We start from the raw sequence: 12,500 nt of genomic DNA, 5'->3' as shown, positions 1-12,500 counted from the left end.
CACCTGGCCCGCAAGGCTGCGTGCAGGGTTTTCTTTTCTACACAGCCTCTTTGGTCTTTCCTATTCAGAATAATATACAGTGGTGCTGACAACCTGTCATGAAAAGAATATGTCCATTCACATACTGTAGTATGCAGGGCCGGCGCTAGGCATGCACTGTAAAAAAAAAATAGTTGAGACTATTTAAAAAAACAGGGCAACCTTCTGCATTTAGAATTTTAGGTTTAGCCAACAATGTTTCCATGATAATCTCAATTATGAATACACCGTCATATTTATTGAGAATTCTTAATTCAGTCAATTTTCATTTCCTCATTCTACCAACACAAATTCGTCTTTCTACTGAACAGTCGGCACGTTCTGCCAACGATGTTCCCATGATAATCTCAATTATGAATACACCGTCATATTTATTGAGAATTCTTAATTCAGTCAATTTTCATTTCCTCATTCTACCAACACAAATTCGTCTTTCTACTGAACAGTCGGCACGTTCTGCCAACGATGTTCCCATGATAATCTCAATTATGAATACACCGTCATATTTATTGAGAATTCTTAATTCAGTCAATTTTCATTTCCTCATTCTACCAACACAAATTCGTCTTTCTACTGAACAGTCGGCACGTTCTGCCAACGATGTTCCCATGATAATCTCAATTATGAATACACCGTCATATTTATTGAGAATTCTTAATTCAGTCAATTTTCATTTCCTCATTCTACCAACACAAATTCGTCTTTCTACTGAACAGTCGGCACGTTCTGCCAACGATGTTCCCATGATAATCTCAACTATGATAACACTGTAAAGTTTAAGAATTCTTAATTAAGCATTTTCAATTCCTCATTATACCAGCACAGATTAGTCCTTTTGCTGAATAGACATTCACAACATTTCAATAATGTACAGCAAACTTCACATTTTGATTTTGTTTTTATTTCAACAAGTACTTTTGAACAGAATCAAAAGTATTCATACAATTTAAGAGCATAACCATTTTCTGTCTTTTTAAGCAGGAAATAGAAAGCTAAATGGGGTTTAGTGTCTTTAAACAAAATTTGGCCCTTCAGAACTTAAATTTGGTTTCACAGACCAAGCTGCAATATTAAGTGCAGTTGTAATTGGGGTGTCATGCCATTCATATCTACTTGCTCTCTACTAGTTCTGAAACACAAGCTACAAGTTTGAGACACTGATTGACCCATACACAGCCTAAATACACATTTGCCAATTCAGAACATGGCCCTGCACCTAAGTAACATAAGGTTTAACATGTCTGGTAAATAAAACATAATGTAAAAGAAAAGATAATGATGGGAAATTGCTATACCGCCATACAAAGGGAAAGTGCAGTAATTACATTAACATTCAAACTGAGAAAAAGGCCTAAAGGGCCGTACACACACGTCGCTGCTAGTTACTCGCTCAGCGGATGAAGTCAATAGAATGTCTACGTGTTCCAGCGAGTCTCGCTGGCGAGTAGGCGAGGAGAGTACAAGCGATGCGATGTGGGCGGGTTCCGAGATAAACTTATTTTATCTTCGAGCGACGCGAGTTAAGCGAGTAACCAATTGGAATGCAGAATACAAATTATTGACAGGTGACGTTGCCCCTGTGGTGTTCTGACCACCCAACTTCTGCACGCCATCACGCTTTGGTTAAAAGTGTTGAGGAAAATACATACAGTGTACACCATCAAAGGCTCATATGCATGGTTGTGCACAGCACACGATCAACGTTAAACAGCGTAGGCCTACATTTTGTTTTGTACGGACGTTATTGGCGCGGACAGCGGGAACCATGACAACCAGTAAACAAAATCACCCAGAGCGAGTGGCAAGTAGGCGAGTGAGCAAGTAGCGAGTAAATAGCAGCGACGTGTGTGTACGGCCCATAAGACTGGATGTTGTAGTTACTTCAAATTTGACATGGCAAAATCTCTGAAAACGGGACACATTTGGACCGCTGGTCTTTTTTTCAACATAAAAGGTGGTGTAATGAACACCCTTCTCAGTTTGAACTCAATTACTGCACTTTGCCTTTGAAGGCCAGTATACCCCTAGCCTGCCTCTCACCGACGGTGCGCAAGTGTAGCTCCGGAGCACCCCGGTGGAGTGGAGCTACACACACATCCGTCTCATAGCGCTGCCCTTAACACACTCTTCTCGAGTAGAGAATAAACGGAGCACTTGTTGCTTAAAGATCAACGGCTGCTCACATTGACTCTAGAGATTAACCGAAAACATTTTTGGAGGAATTTGTTGGTGGCGAGTTGAAATATGTTGGTGAATTGCAATAAATGCACCATTTATTTTCGACTCCAGAAGAGCATGTTAATGGCAACGCTACCAGATGCTGGTTTGTGTACACACCCGCACCATCGGTGAGAACCAGGCTAGTATAGCCCAAGTAAGGAGGTAAAACTCAGCGATACTCCACACTGTGAGAAGATGGGTCATCAAGGGGAACTTGACGTAACCAGTATGCATCTCAAAATACAACCTTGTATTCACTCTTCAAGTGCAAGTTTGTTAAAATGTCTTCCCCATTTTCCCCTCAGAAATACAAGGTAGTCATACTCCAACACCGTGGGAGCATAGGCCATCAAAGGAACTTGATGTAACCGCCACACATTTCAAAATACAGCCTCGTCTTCAGTCTTACAGTATAAGCTAAGTTCAAATGTCATCCACATTTTTTCCCTCAGAAATATAGCCATACTCCAACATTGTGAGAACATAGGCAGTCATGGGAACTTGACATTGCAGCCTCGCCGTCAGTCTTACAGTGCCAGTTTGTTTTTCAGAGATTGTACACGCCGTGTACATTTGAGACAAATCTCCATGAAGACATTTTGCAAAGTATCGAAGGTATACTTCAGAGCCTTTGGGTAGGAGATATTCAGGGCATAAAGGAAAAAAAGGTAAGGTATGCCAAAAAGGTATGCCAGAGCAGTTGGGGTATCTGGGATATCTTGCAAAACAACTCTCCTCGAGGATGACGGCAATGTTTTGCACTCGCTTAGATGTACCTGGACCACAGTCTTCACGAACATATAGAATGCCCACAGCCACACCCTGGAGAGCCACACCATCTGCATCGGCCTCCTGCAGACAACAAAAGCACAAAAAAGTATTTTTACTCTCACATTGACTTTGTAAATCTGCTGTGCCCCCTCCTGTACCACCTACTCATGATGAAACTCATAGGGCTGGGTCCCATTACATGACACTATTATACAAATAAAGGGAACATCAAACCGAAAGCAATGTAACTCCCTGACAACCTACCAGCAAGGAAGCAATCACTGTGAATTCATTTTGTCTACAGTTTGTAAATTTCAACCAATGAGTAGCAATTGGAGGTAATAACCAAAGTATGCCCCAGAAATAGTTTTTTTCAGCAGGTGGCATCCACAGACCATTCCACCCTCACCTCACCCCCTTCTTCTGCAATGTAGGTTTAAATGAGGCAGAGTATAATCCACTGAAGTTGCTCAGCTAGTGGTTGTCAAAGGTGGTACATCAATGTGTGGCAAGAAAATGTGCTATGTCCCCCGGCAGTGTCCAGGGCATGGAGGGGATGCCAGGAGAAATGCCAGTACCACCACCACATACACAAACTCACTCACTTATTCAGTCTTTGCCACTCAACCCCCTGCCACTGCATGTTTCACTTTGAATTTCTATTCATTTACCCCCCACCCGATCAATGGCAGTTACCTCATCACTGAAGTTTGAATTGTTGCCCTTAGGGAGGTGCCACAGGTGAATCAACAAAGACATCCACCCCTCCTCTATTCATTACCCCATCTTAGACTAAATCTCCAGTTCTATTCTCTATTGTATTCTATTACTCTGTACTACGTGCATGTCAGCACACTTTCAGTCTGAGTGTGCATGAGTATAATGTACATAGTATGAAACATAAAGGCACTGTATGCCATTATATGATTTGTTGGAAAAAGTTCCTGTCTGATGCTAATGACTACTTACGTACAAGGCACTCTTTGAAAAGTTCCTTGGGGTCCTCACAGAGAAATACTGGAAGTCCTCGAAGAGCAGCATCTTTGCGGTGCCTGAGGATGTCAGAGGTCTATGTCAAAAAAGCAAGAAAAAACATCAGTTTGGTCAGAGTTAGAGTTCAAACACTTCTTTATAGCAAAAATCGTTTCACTTATTAATTTTCTTTCTACTCCAATATTAAAAGATTTTCCCCAGCAACTATACTGTTCCAACGAAATACTCAGCTAGAAAGGAACAGTAAGCAAAATGGATTTAAAATGCATTTTGCTTAACTGGACAGGTTGGGATCACAGTAGTATGATTGACTGACAGTTGCATTTCATTGTTTAGGTGTTCCCTTCATTTTATGTAGCAGTGCAATAAATTATACACAAACACATTTATAGAGTTAGAATTTATGACTTATTTGGCAATAACACAAGACTCACCATGATCCGTCAACAATGTGTCCTCAGCGTCACCCAGAGCCTTCCCCCAACAAGGTCAGCTGTCAAAGAACAGTAATGATTCAATTAATTGATGCCAGCAACCATGATTTTAACATAGACACTGCTCTCTACTTTCAAGAACCTATAATGGCAAGCAACAAGAATAATACTTAGCCAAGCAATGCCCAACTGTGACAATCATGCCTTGAGAATATTATGTACATGTAGTTCCACTGAAGGACCATAACAGCGTACGAGGTATGGATGCTCAATTATGTGACGTTTTGGGTTAAGATAAAATCAGGACACATGGCTTTAAGCAGTAAGCTATGATCTGATAACTTAAACACCAGAACACTTAAAGGTGCACTGTGTAAGATTGTGGCCAGAGTAGGCATTGCAACTATGCTGCTCATTGAAACCTTTCTGCCTATTGTCAAATTTAATATTTCTTGAATATTAATAAACTATTCAAAATGGCGAACCATGGAGAGCACCCCCCCTTTTCATGCATGTAAAATGCAAATTTCCCACCTTAAAATGAACACTTGCAATGTAATAGTAGTGTTGACTATTTGTTAAAAAAGCTAACATTTGTGAATGGGTGGCCTGAATTCTGCAAATGAACAACTAAAATCATTGCAGTGCACCTCTAATGTTGATTTTCTAGGTGTTTATTTTATTGAAAAGTCCCTAAATTAGCTAAAGCGCACCTTTGTGATGATATCTTACAAGGCATGACTTTAAGGCACAACTCCCTTTTGGGGTCTCCTATGGTGAAGCTCCTGGTGTCACTCAGGGAAGATTGTCCTGGTCTAAGGAGAAACCACAGTGCTTGAAGAACATGGGAGATGTGGTGCTCTTATCTGAAACATAATCAGAAAGGATATTTTGAAATAAGTTTAGCATCCATAAGAAAAAGCCTTTTGCTAGGAGCCACATAGCATACCAACATAACATTGCATGAAGATTACTTTTAATTGCTAGCTCATTTGATGTGCACAAGTTAGAAGTGAATGCATGAACAAAAACAAAAGACAAACGTGTGCAATAGCATACACAGCCTCACAGACGCACGCTACTATTCAGCCTACTAACAGCTGAACAGTAACAAAAAAGCACAGACTATGATAACAGAAACTTTGAGTCCTTAATGTTACCATTACCAGTAAATGACATGGCTACTCCAGGTGGATTGGCAGTGTGGCATTGGACTTGCGGTCAGCTTGTAACCATTACATGCCACAAATTGAAATCAGACATACCGCGCTGGTTAAATAAGAGGGCCATATACTGTACCACAGATGCATTGACAGTTTTTAAATGAGATAAACAAACAGCCGGTCCGTAACATTCCTGCAGGAATTCGCTCGACAGTTAGCTAACATGAATGCCATATGAGCTAGCCCATTAGCAAACACTGGTTCAAAACTAGCACATGGTGAAACGAAATCTTGTCATTCATAAAAACACACACAGACATGTTAAATTACTTCTTTAACAGGACACAATGTTGTACACTTGCTTACAGCCTGTTAAAAACGTACCTTTTCGAAATTTGGCCATCCTGCAAACAAAGTTGAGAAAACTTCAACCGGAGTGGAACTGGAACACATGTTGCCTGCCACTGACAGCCCTTCCCATGTTGACAGGAAACCCAACCTGTGTCGTGGCCAAGAAGCGCATGCGCTGAATAAACAGTTGTGGCAATTAAGTATTTTCATTTTGCAATATTCACTATTTTATATTCACATATCACTGAGATGCAACCTATCGGTTTGATGTGGATTTTTCTGTTGGTTAATAATAATTCATATTTCCTGTCCATTCAATTGTGAACATGTAATTACTTGAACAATGCGTAATTCTATTTTTTACGGTGTGGACAGACAAAGGGGGCACCAAATGTCTCGGGGGCACCATAGTCAAACCCGAAAGTACCACATTATTTAGAATGTGTGAAGAATTAGAACGTGAAGGAAAATAAAGCATTAAACTTGACATTGACACTCAACATGGGCACTCATGTTGGATACTAGATTGTAGACAGTTGTTCTAGAACAGATGTAAGACACTGTTTCCAGGTACCAATTTCTAAATGCACAAAAAGGAAAGGGGGTGCTCGCCTAAGGCACCAAACTGACTAAAACCATCCCTTCCACAAGACAGATCTGTTAGTGCAACTAGAGTAATGCGGGACTTTTAGGCCATTTTATGCTAGAGGTGTTTCTACTTAAGGTGAAGGTCGTTTACAGAGACATTTAGAAAGGTTCTCTAAACGCTCTGCTTCAGTGTGACCACACTCAGAGTTAGACGAGACTCCCTGCAGAATTAAATGGGTGCCTGACCTGCAGTACCCAAATGGAATAATCACCAGCCTAGAAATCTAAACCATCCTAATGGCAGCCAAGTGCAGTTCACTTCTGGGACACTTCTGGGACAACCTGAAAGTGAAGTGAAAGCCCATCTGGGAAACTCCAACTCCCATTGTCATTGTGACACAGTACTCCACAGCACAATACAAAATTGCATTTGTGCCTCACCCGTGCAAGGGGGCAGCCCCCAATGGTGCCCCCAAGGCAGCCGTGCGGCGGGATGGTACATGCTCAGGGTACCTCAGTAATGGAGGAGGATGGAGGAGAGCACTGGTTAATTACTCCCCCACCAGCCTGGCAGGTCGGGAGTTGAACCGGCAACTTTTGGGCTACAAGTCTGACGCCCTAACCCTAATCAATCTATATAACTGTATACCTTCCTGATTGACGCACTGGTTAGTTGTTGTATCCCATTTTGCGCGGAGGGATTTGACACACAACCTTCCAGCCAATTCCCCTGTCTATGACATATTTTGAGACCCTACCTCGTCTCGATATGGGTCTAGTGCAGCTAGGATAAATGATTGCAACATCTTGCTGTTCTGGATCTACTACAGAAATAGAACTGCATGCCCTGCCTCGGTTATGTTATGTTTTGTTCCTTTTTGTGTGCCTGTTCTGGCAGTGCACCAATAGCTCATCACCACCCAGGTGTAGTGTCATGATGGCAATAATGATCAGGAGCACCTGTCTGAGTTTAACTGTGTTTTGTTTCCTCGCTGCGTTAGATTGACATCGTGAGATGGCAATATTTGTGAGAATAGCATGTGGGAAGAGCTGGGATCTCATCACTTGTGTTCGAATATGTGTGTGTGTGTGTGTGTGTGTGTGTGTGTGTGTGTGTGTGTGTGTGTGTGTGTGTGTGTGTGTGTGTGTGTGTGTGTGTGTGTGTGTGTGTGTGTCTGTGTCTGTGTCTGTGTGTCTGTGTGTGTCTGTGCGTGTGCCCGCATGTGTCTGTCTCTTTGTGTATCTCTGTGTATCTGTGTGTGTGTGTGTGTGTGTGGAGGGTGTGTCCTTTTCTCCCTCCCTCTGCTCTGCCGTGTTCTGCTACATTATCATAAAGAGTGATTTGGGGATGATGGGTGCCAGCGCAGCTCTGCTCAGCTCCACTCCGCTCTGTCCTGTTCTGTCCTCAGGGCTGGACAGGGGGAGAAATAGGGCCCGGGCACTTTTGGCTTAAAGGGGAACCTCATAATTAGCGGCGCAGTACTGACTCATCGGTGGGGCCCGCACCCTTGTGGGCCCCTGTTTTCAGACATGTTTTTAAAAAATTGTTTTCTTTTCTGATAATAGGGGCCCACGAGGGTACGGGGCCCACCGGGACATGCCCGCTATGCCAGTTGGTCAGTCCAGCCCTGTTCTGCCATTACCTGGCTGTAACCGCCAGGCGACTGGCCCACAGGTTGCCTGCCTGCGATTAAAGCTGTCATTCTCAGCCTCTCATTAAAGCTCTGTAGCCGAGGAGACAGCATATTGCACTGCATGGGAAGAAGAGGGCCGTAGGGACTGTGTGTGTGAGTGTGTGTGTGCGTGTGTGTGTGTGTGTGTGTGTGTGTGTGTGTGTGTGTGTGCGTGTGCGTGTGCGTGTGCCTGTGTGTACACGCGCGCATGTGTGTGTGCAGTCCCGCCGACAGATTATGTTGTCCCGGGCCTAGCGAGACAGGAGGTCCAGAATTGGGTCCCCATTACCTTGTATGTATTTGGTAGGGGGCCCTTTCAGTTGATTTTGTCCTGGGCCCCGCGAAAGCTGTCAGCGGCCCTGTGTGTGTGTGTGTGTGTGTGTGTGTGTGTGTGTGTGTGTGTGTGTGTGTGTGTGTGTGTGTGTGTGTGTGTGTGTGTGCGTGCGTGTGTGTGTGTGTGTGTGTGTGTGTAGGCCCAGAACAAGGGGAGCTGTCCTCCTCCAGAAGAGTGCCACAATGCTGGCTGTCTTTTTCGAATGCCTGTCTAATAAAGCACAGCGCCATGCTGAATCTGCTGTATGCCATGCTGAGTGACAGCTCTTTTTCAGACCTTTTCTCTCTCTCTCTCTCTCTCTCTCTCTCTCTCTCTCGCTCTCTCTTGTTCGTTCTCTATCTGTCCTCTCTTGCACACTCTCGCTCCTTAACTGCCTCGCTGTCTTCCGTGTGAGAAAAGAACACCCAAATTTGATGCTATTTCTAAGTTTTGCCAATTCCACCGGCGTGACATCGTCAACGCTAATGCTAGTCTGCCGTGGCACCTGTAGCAACACTAATGAAGGTCAGGATGTCTACTATACAGACAGGATGTGCCATTTTACTTTACCTCCTTACCCAGTAATTCCTTGCCCGAGCTACAAGGTAACTGTACCAGTGTTATGAGTTTCAGCTAGCAGAGTGTATTGTGGAATGCTGGTAAATCTCCCTCCAAAAACCTCCAAAAGCTTCCTAAAGCGGTTAGGGCATCCGACTTGTAGCGGAAAGATTTTCGGATCGATTCCCAACCCACCAGGTTGATGGGGAGAGTAATTAACCAGTGCTCTCCTCCATCTTCATCAATGACTAAGATACCTTGATACCTTCCCGCCACACTGCTCCCTTGGGGCACCATTTATGGCTGCCCCTTAGCATGGGTGAGGCATAAATGCAATTTTGTTGTGTGCAATGAGCACTGTGTGCTATGAAGTGCTGTGTCATAAATGTCAGTGGGAGTTTCCCAGGTGTGCTTTCACTCATGCAGAATATCTACTTAGCAGGGCCGGTTTTAAGCATAGGCCGGCTAGGCGGTCGCCTAGAGCGCCATGTGAAGAAGGAGCGCCGAAATGGCGCTCTCCGATGCGTAATTTTGCGATATGAAGTTTTTTTTATGAAGTCGCAATCAACAAAGCGTGGCAAAAGCGCTCCTCACGGCAAAGCGCCCCTCAGCCAATAGTAATATCGCTTCCAACTGTCTCAGGGAAGTCTGTGAACCAATAAACAGACAGTTCTGAGAAAGGGGGCGGGACGAGTGACAGCGTGCGATCTGTTTTTAATTTGGAGACTCACTGGAGAGACAGAGAGGGCAAGCGCAAACAGCAGTGCTCTGCTGGATGGAGAATTGTTATGTTCTCATTAAACCACTCATTGCATGATGCAGGAGTTGCAGAGGGTGTTTTGGAACTATGTGATTTAATCAGCAACCGTTTGTGATTATGGAAAGCCTAATAGTTGTGAGGTTACTATTTGGAATTAGAGAGAAAAAGAGCTTTGTTTTTGATCTGAGAAATCGCTAGTTAGCATGCTAACATTAGCCAAGTATGCCAAGCAATGAAATCCAGTAAAGTAGCTGTTAGTAGCCTACTCACTACTCACTGACATCCAAGCAATTGACAAGCAATGTAAAGTAAGACTGGTGCAATGTTTAAAACAATTTTAGCTGCCATATCTCCTTCCATCCACATGAATTACCTGCTTGTTGTAAGCTTAAAAAAACATTGTTTCCAGACCAGAATGACATAGCCTACATGAATCATGTAACAGAACCATGCACAGCATGTTTTCATGCTGAGTGATGTAGTATTGCAGACAAGTGAGGCTATTTACTATATTTTGTATATTATTAAATTCAATAGTGTGACAGCTCTTCTCCCTTTCTCTCACCCTGTCCCTCCAGTTCAAACACATAGACAGCCCCCTTCTCATTCTCCTACTCACAAATGCACCACTATTTCCAGTCCAGAAATGAAATTGGTTTGGAATCATAGACAGCACAAATGTGTAGCTTATTAAAATTGTTATGCTGCCATGCTTTGTGATGCTGTAGGTAGTGTAGATAGGCTATCAATGCAGACCTCCTTGGTAGGCCTATTGTCTACACATGCATTTTACATGCAAATGTACTGTATCACTCTCCTGGCATTTCAATTTCATATTACAATTCAAACACATTGATAACCTCCCTCTCATCTGGGGTTGGGGGCCCCACCACCATCACATCCAACACACCACACAGTGAAGCTACTTTCATGCGACTCAATCTGATGTGTTGGTCGCCTGTCAAAAAGAACCAGAAATCCATTTGATGCAAAACGGTTATTGTTCTTGATGCTATTTAGTTAAGCTTACTACGGATATTACTCTTGTGTTCTGTAAGGTATAAGAAAGAGGTTTTTTTTCTTTCAAAGGTAGGGGGGGGGGGGGCGCCAGAACTCAAACTCGCCTAGGGCACCAAATAAGCCAGAACCGGCCCTGCTACTTAGATAGGAGCTCAGCTTTTGGCTCACTTGGCAGCGCGTCTGGCAGGTGGGGGGGGGCAGCCATGGCCTAATGGTTAAGGAGATAGACTTTAGATCAGAGGGTTGCCGGTTCGAATCCCAACTTCCCTACTCCCCTTCCGTGGCTGAGTTGCAAGGCACCTAACCCCATGCTGCTCTAGGGACTGTAACCAGCACCCTGTAAGTTGCTTTGGATAAAAGCATCCGCTAAGTGTAAACTACTGTCAGCCAAGTGTAATCTAGCATACTGGAGTGTGCTGTAAGGTCTCGGGTTCAAGACTTGGTCTGGCCTATGCAGGATGAAGCAATCAAAATCGATGACAAGCCTCCAAAAAATGTTTTTGGTTGTCTTTTTTTAGTATTAATCAGGCACTGCATTTTGAAAGCTAGTGAAGACGCTTGATACAGTAGATTTAGTGAGGAGCTGATTCTCATGCTGTTCCCTGTGATCCTTCTTGGATAGCCTGAGGCAATCCCATGTGCTACCCACAGAACACCCTAGCAATAATAAGGATGATCAGCTTGTACTGTATAAAGGGATAGCATGAAATAACCTATCAAGGAAAATAACCACAGAGGTGAGCAACCTTGGCATCAATCAGTCGCATTTTTAAATGCTTTTGGAAAAAAATAAGCTGCATGTTGTTGCTAATTCTCTACACCAGAGCTGCAATGTGATTATATTTAGTTGCATTCCATCAGGGGGCTAGTAATAAGATAGTATTACTATTACTATTACTATTACTATTAATATTACTAGTAGTACTATTAGTAGAATACATAACTTGGCATGTTGTATATAGTATGTACCTTTGCTAATATACCTTAAACACATACTCACCCCCTTAGCATCTGCACCTGTTGTTCTGTACATTTCTGTGCACTTTGTACCTATTGTTGTTGACTATGATTTTGCCCTCAATTGTAAGTCACTTTGGTTAAAAAGTATCTGCCAAATGCAATGTAATGTAGTGTTAGTATTTGTATTAGTATTAATATAAGTATTAAAATAATTACACTGTTTTATACATGTATTGATGCCGTTGTGGCTTTCAAATTCAAGAGTCATATTTCTGCAGATATCAGTTGTGCAGTGCTTCTCAGTATTTTTTTTTTGTAGAGATGGATGGTGGACGATGCTTTGAGGTGCACAGGTCTTGACCTCTATGCCAAAGAGATGTCTGTGCTCTCTGCCAAAGACGTGTGAGCTGAGCTCTCTGCCAAGTGCGAGAAAGCCTAGGGCACTAACAAGCAAACTGAAAGGCAAGACTGGAAGACGCGCAAGCACACAGACACACACATTCTGTACAGTGCACGGTCATAAGCGTGCGCGTGCGCACACACACACACACACGCACGCGCACACACACACACACACACACACACACACACACGCACACACAGACACACACACACACAGACACACACACACACACACACACACACACACACACACAC

General features: G+C 43.3%; 1 protein-coding gene and 1 long non-coding RNA gene across 15 annotated transcripts in view; one reads left to right on the top strand and one right to left on the bottom strand.

Annotated features, from left to right (window-relative positions):
* auts2a (activator of transcription and developmental regulator AUTS2 a) overlaps positions 1-12,500 on the top strand; it is a 596,658-nt gene that overhangs the window by 453,057 nt on the left and 131,101 nt on the right. The gene's annotated exons all lie outside the window — the stretch shown is intronic.
* Positions 1,037-6,093, bottom strand: LOC134452736 (uncharacterized). Its single transcript, XR_010035512.1, has 5 exons — positions 6,005-6,093; positions 5,171-5,323; positions 4,458-4,516; positions 4,004-4,099; positions 1,037-3,111 (listed from the first exon to the last, which is right to left on the bottom strand). It is a non-coding gene; the product is annotated as an uncharacterized LOC134452736 (long non-coding RNA).

Source organism: Engraulis encrasicolus, chromosome 7, assembly GCF_034702125.1.
Source record: "Engraulis encrasicolus isolate BLACKSEA-1 chromosome 7, IST_EnEncr_1.0, whole genome shotgun sequence".
In the NCBI taxonomy this organism is placed as follows: Eukaryota; Metazoa; Chordata; class Actinopteri; order Clupeiformes; family Engraulidae; genus Engraulis; species Engraulis encrasicolus.
Note: the sequence above shows the minus strand (reverse complement) of the source record. Positions and strands in the feature narration are given on the sequence as shown.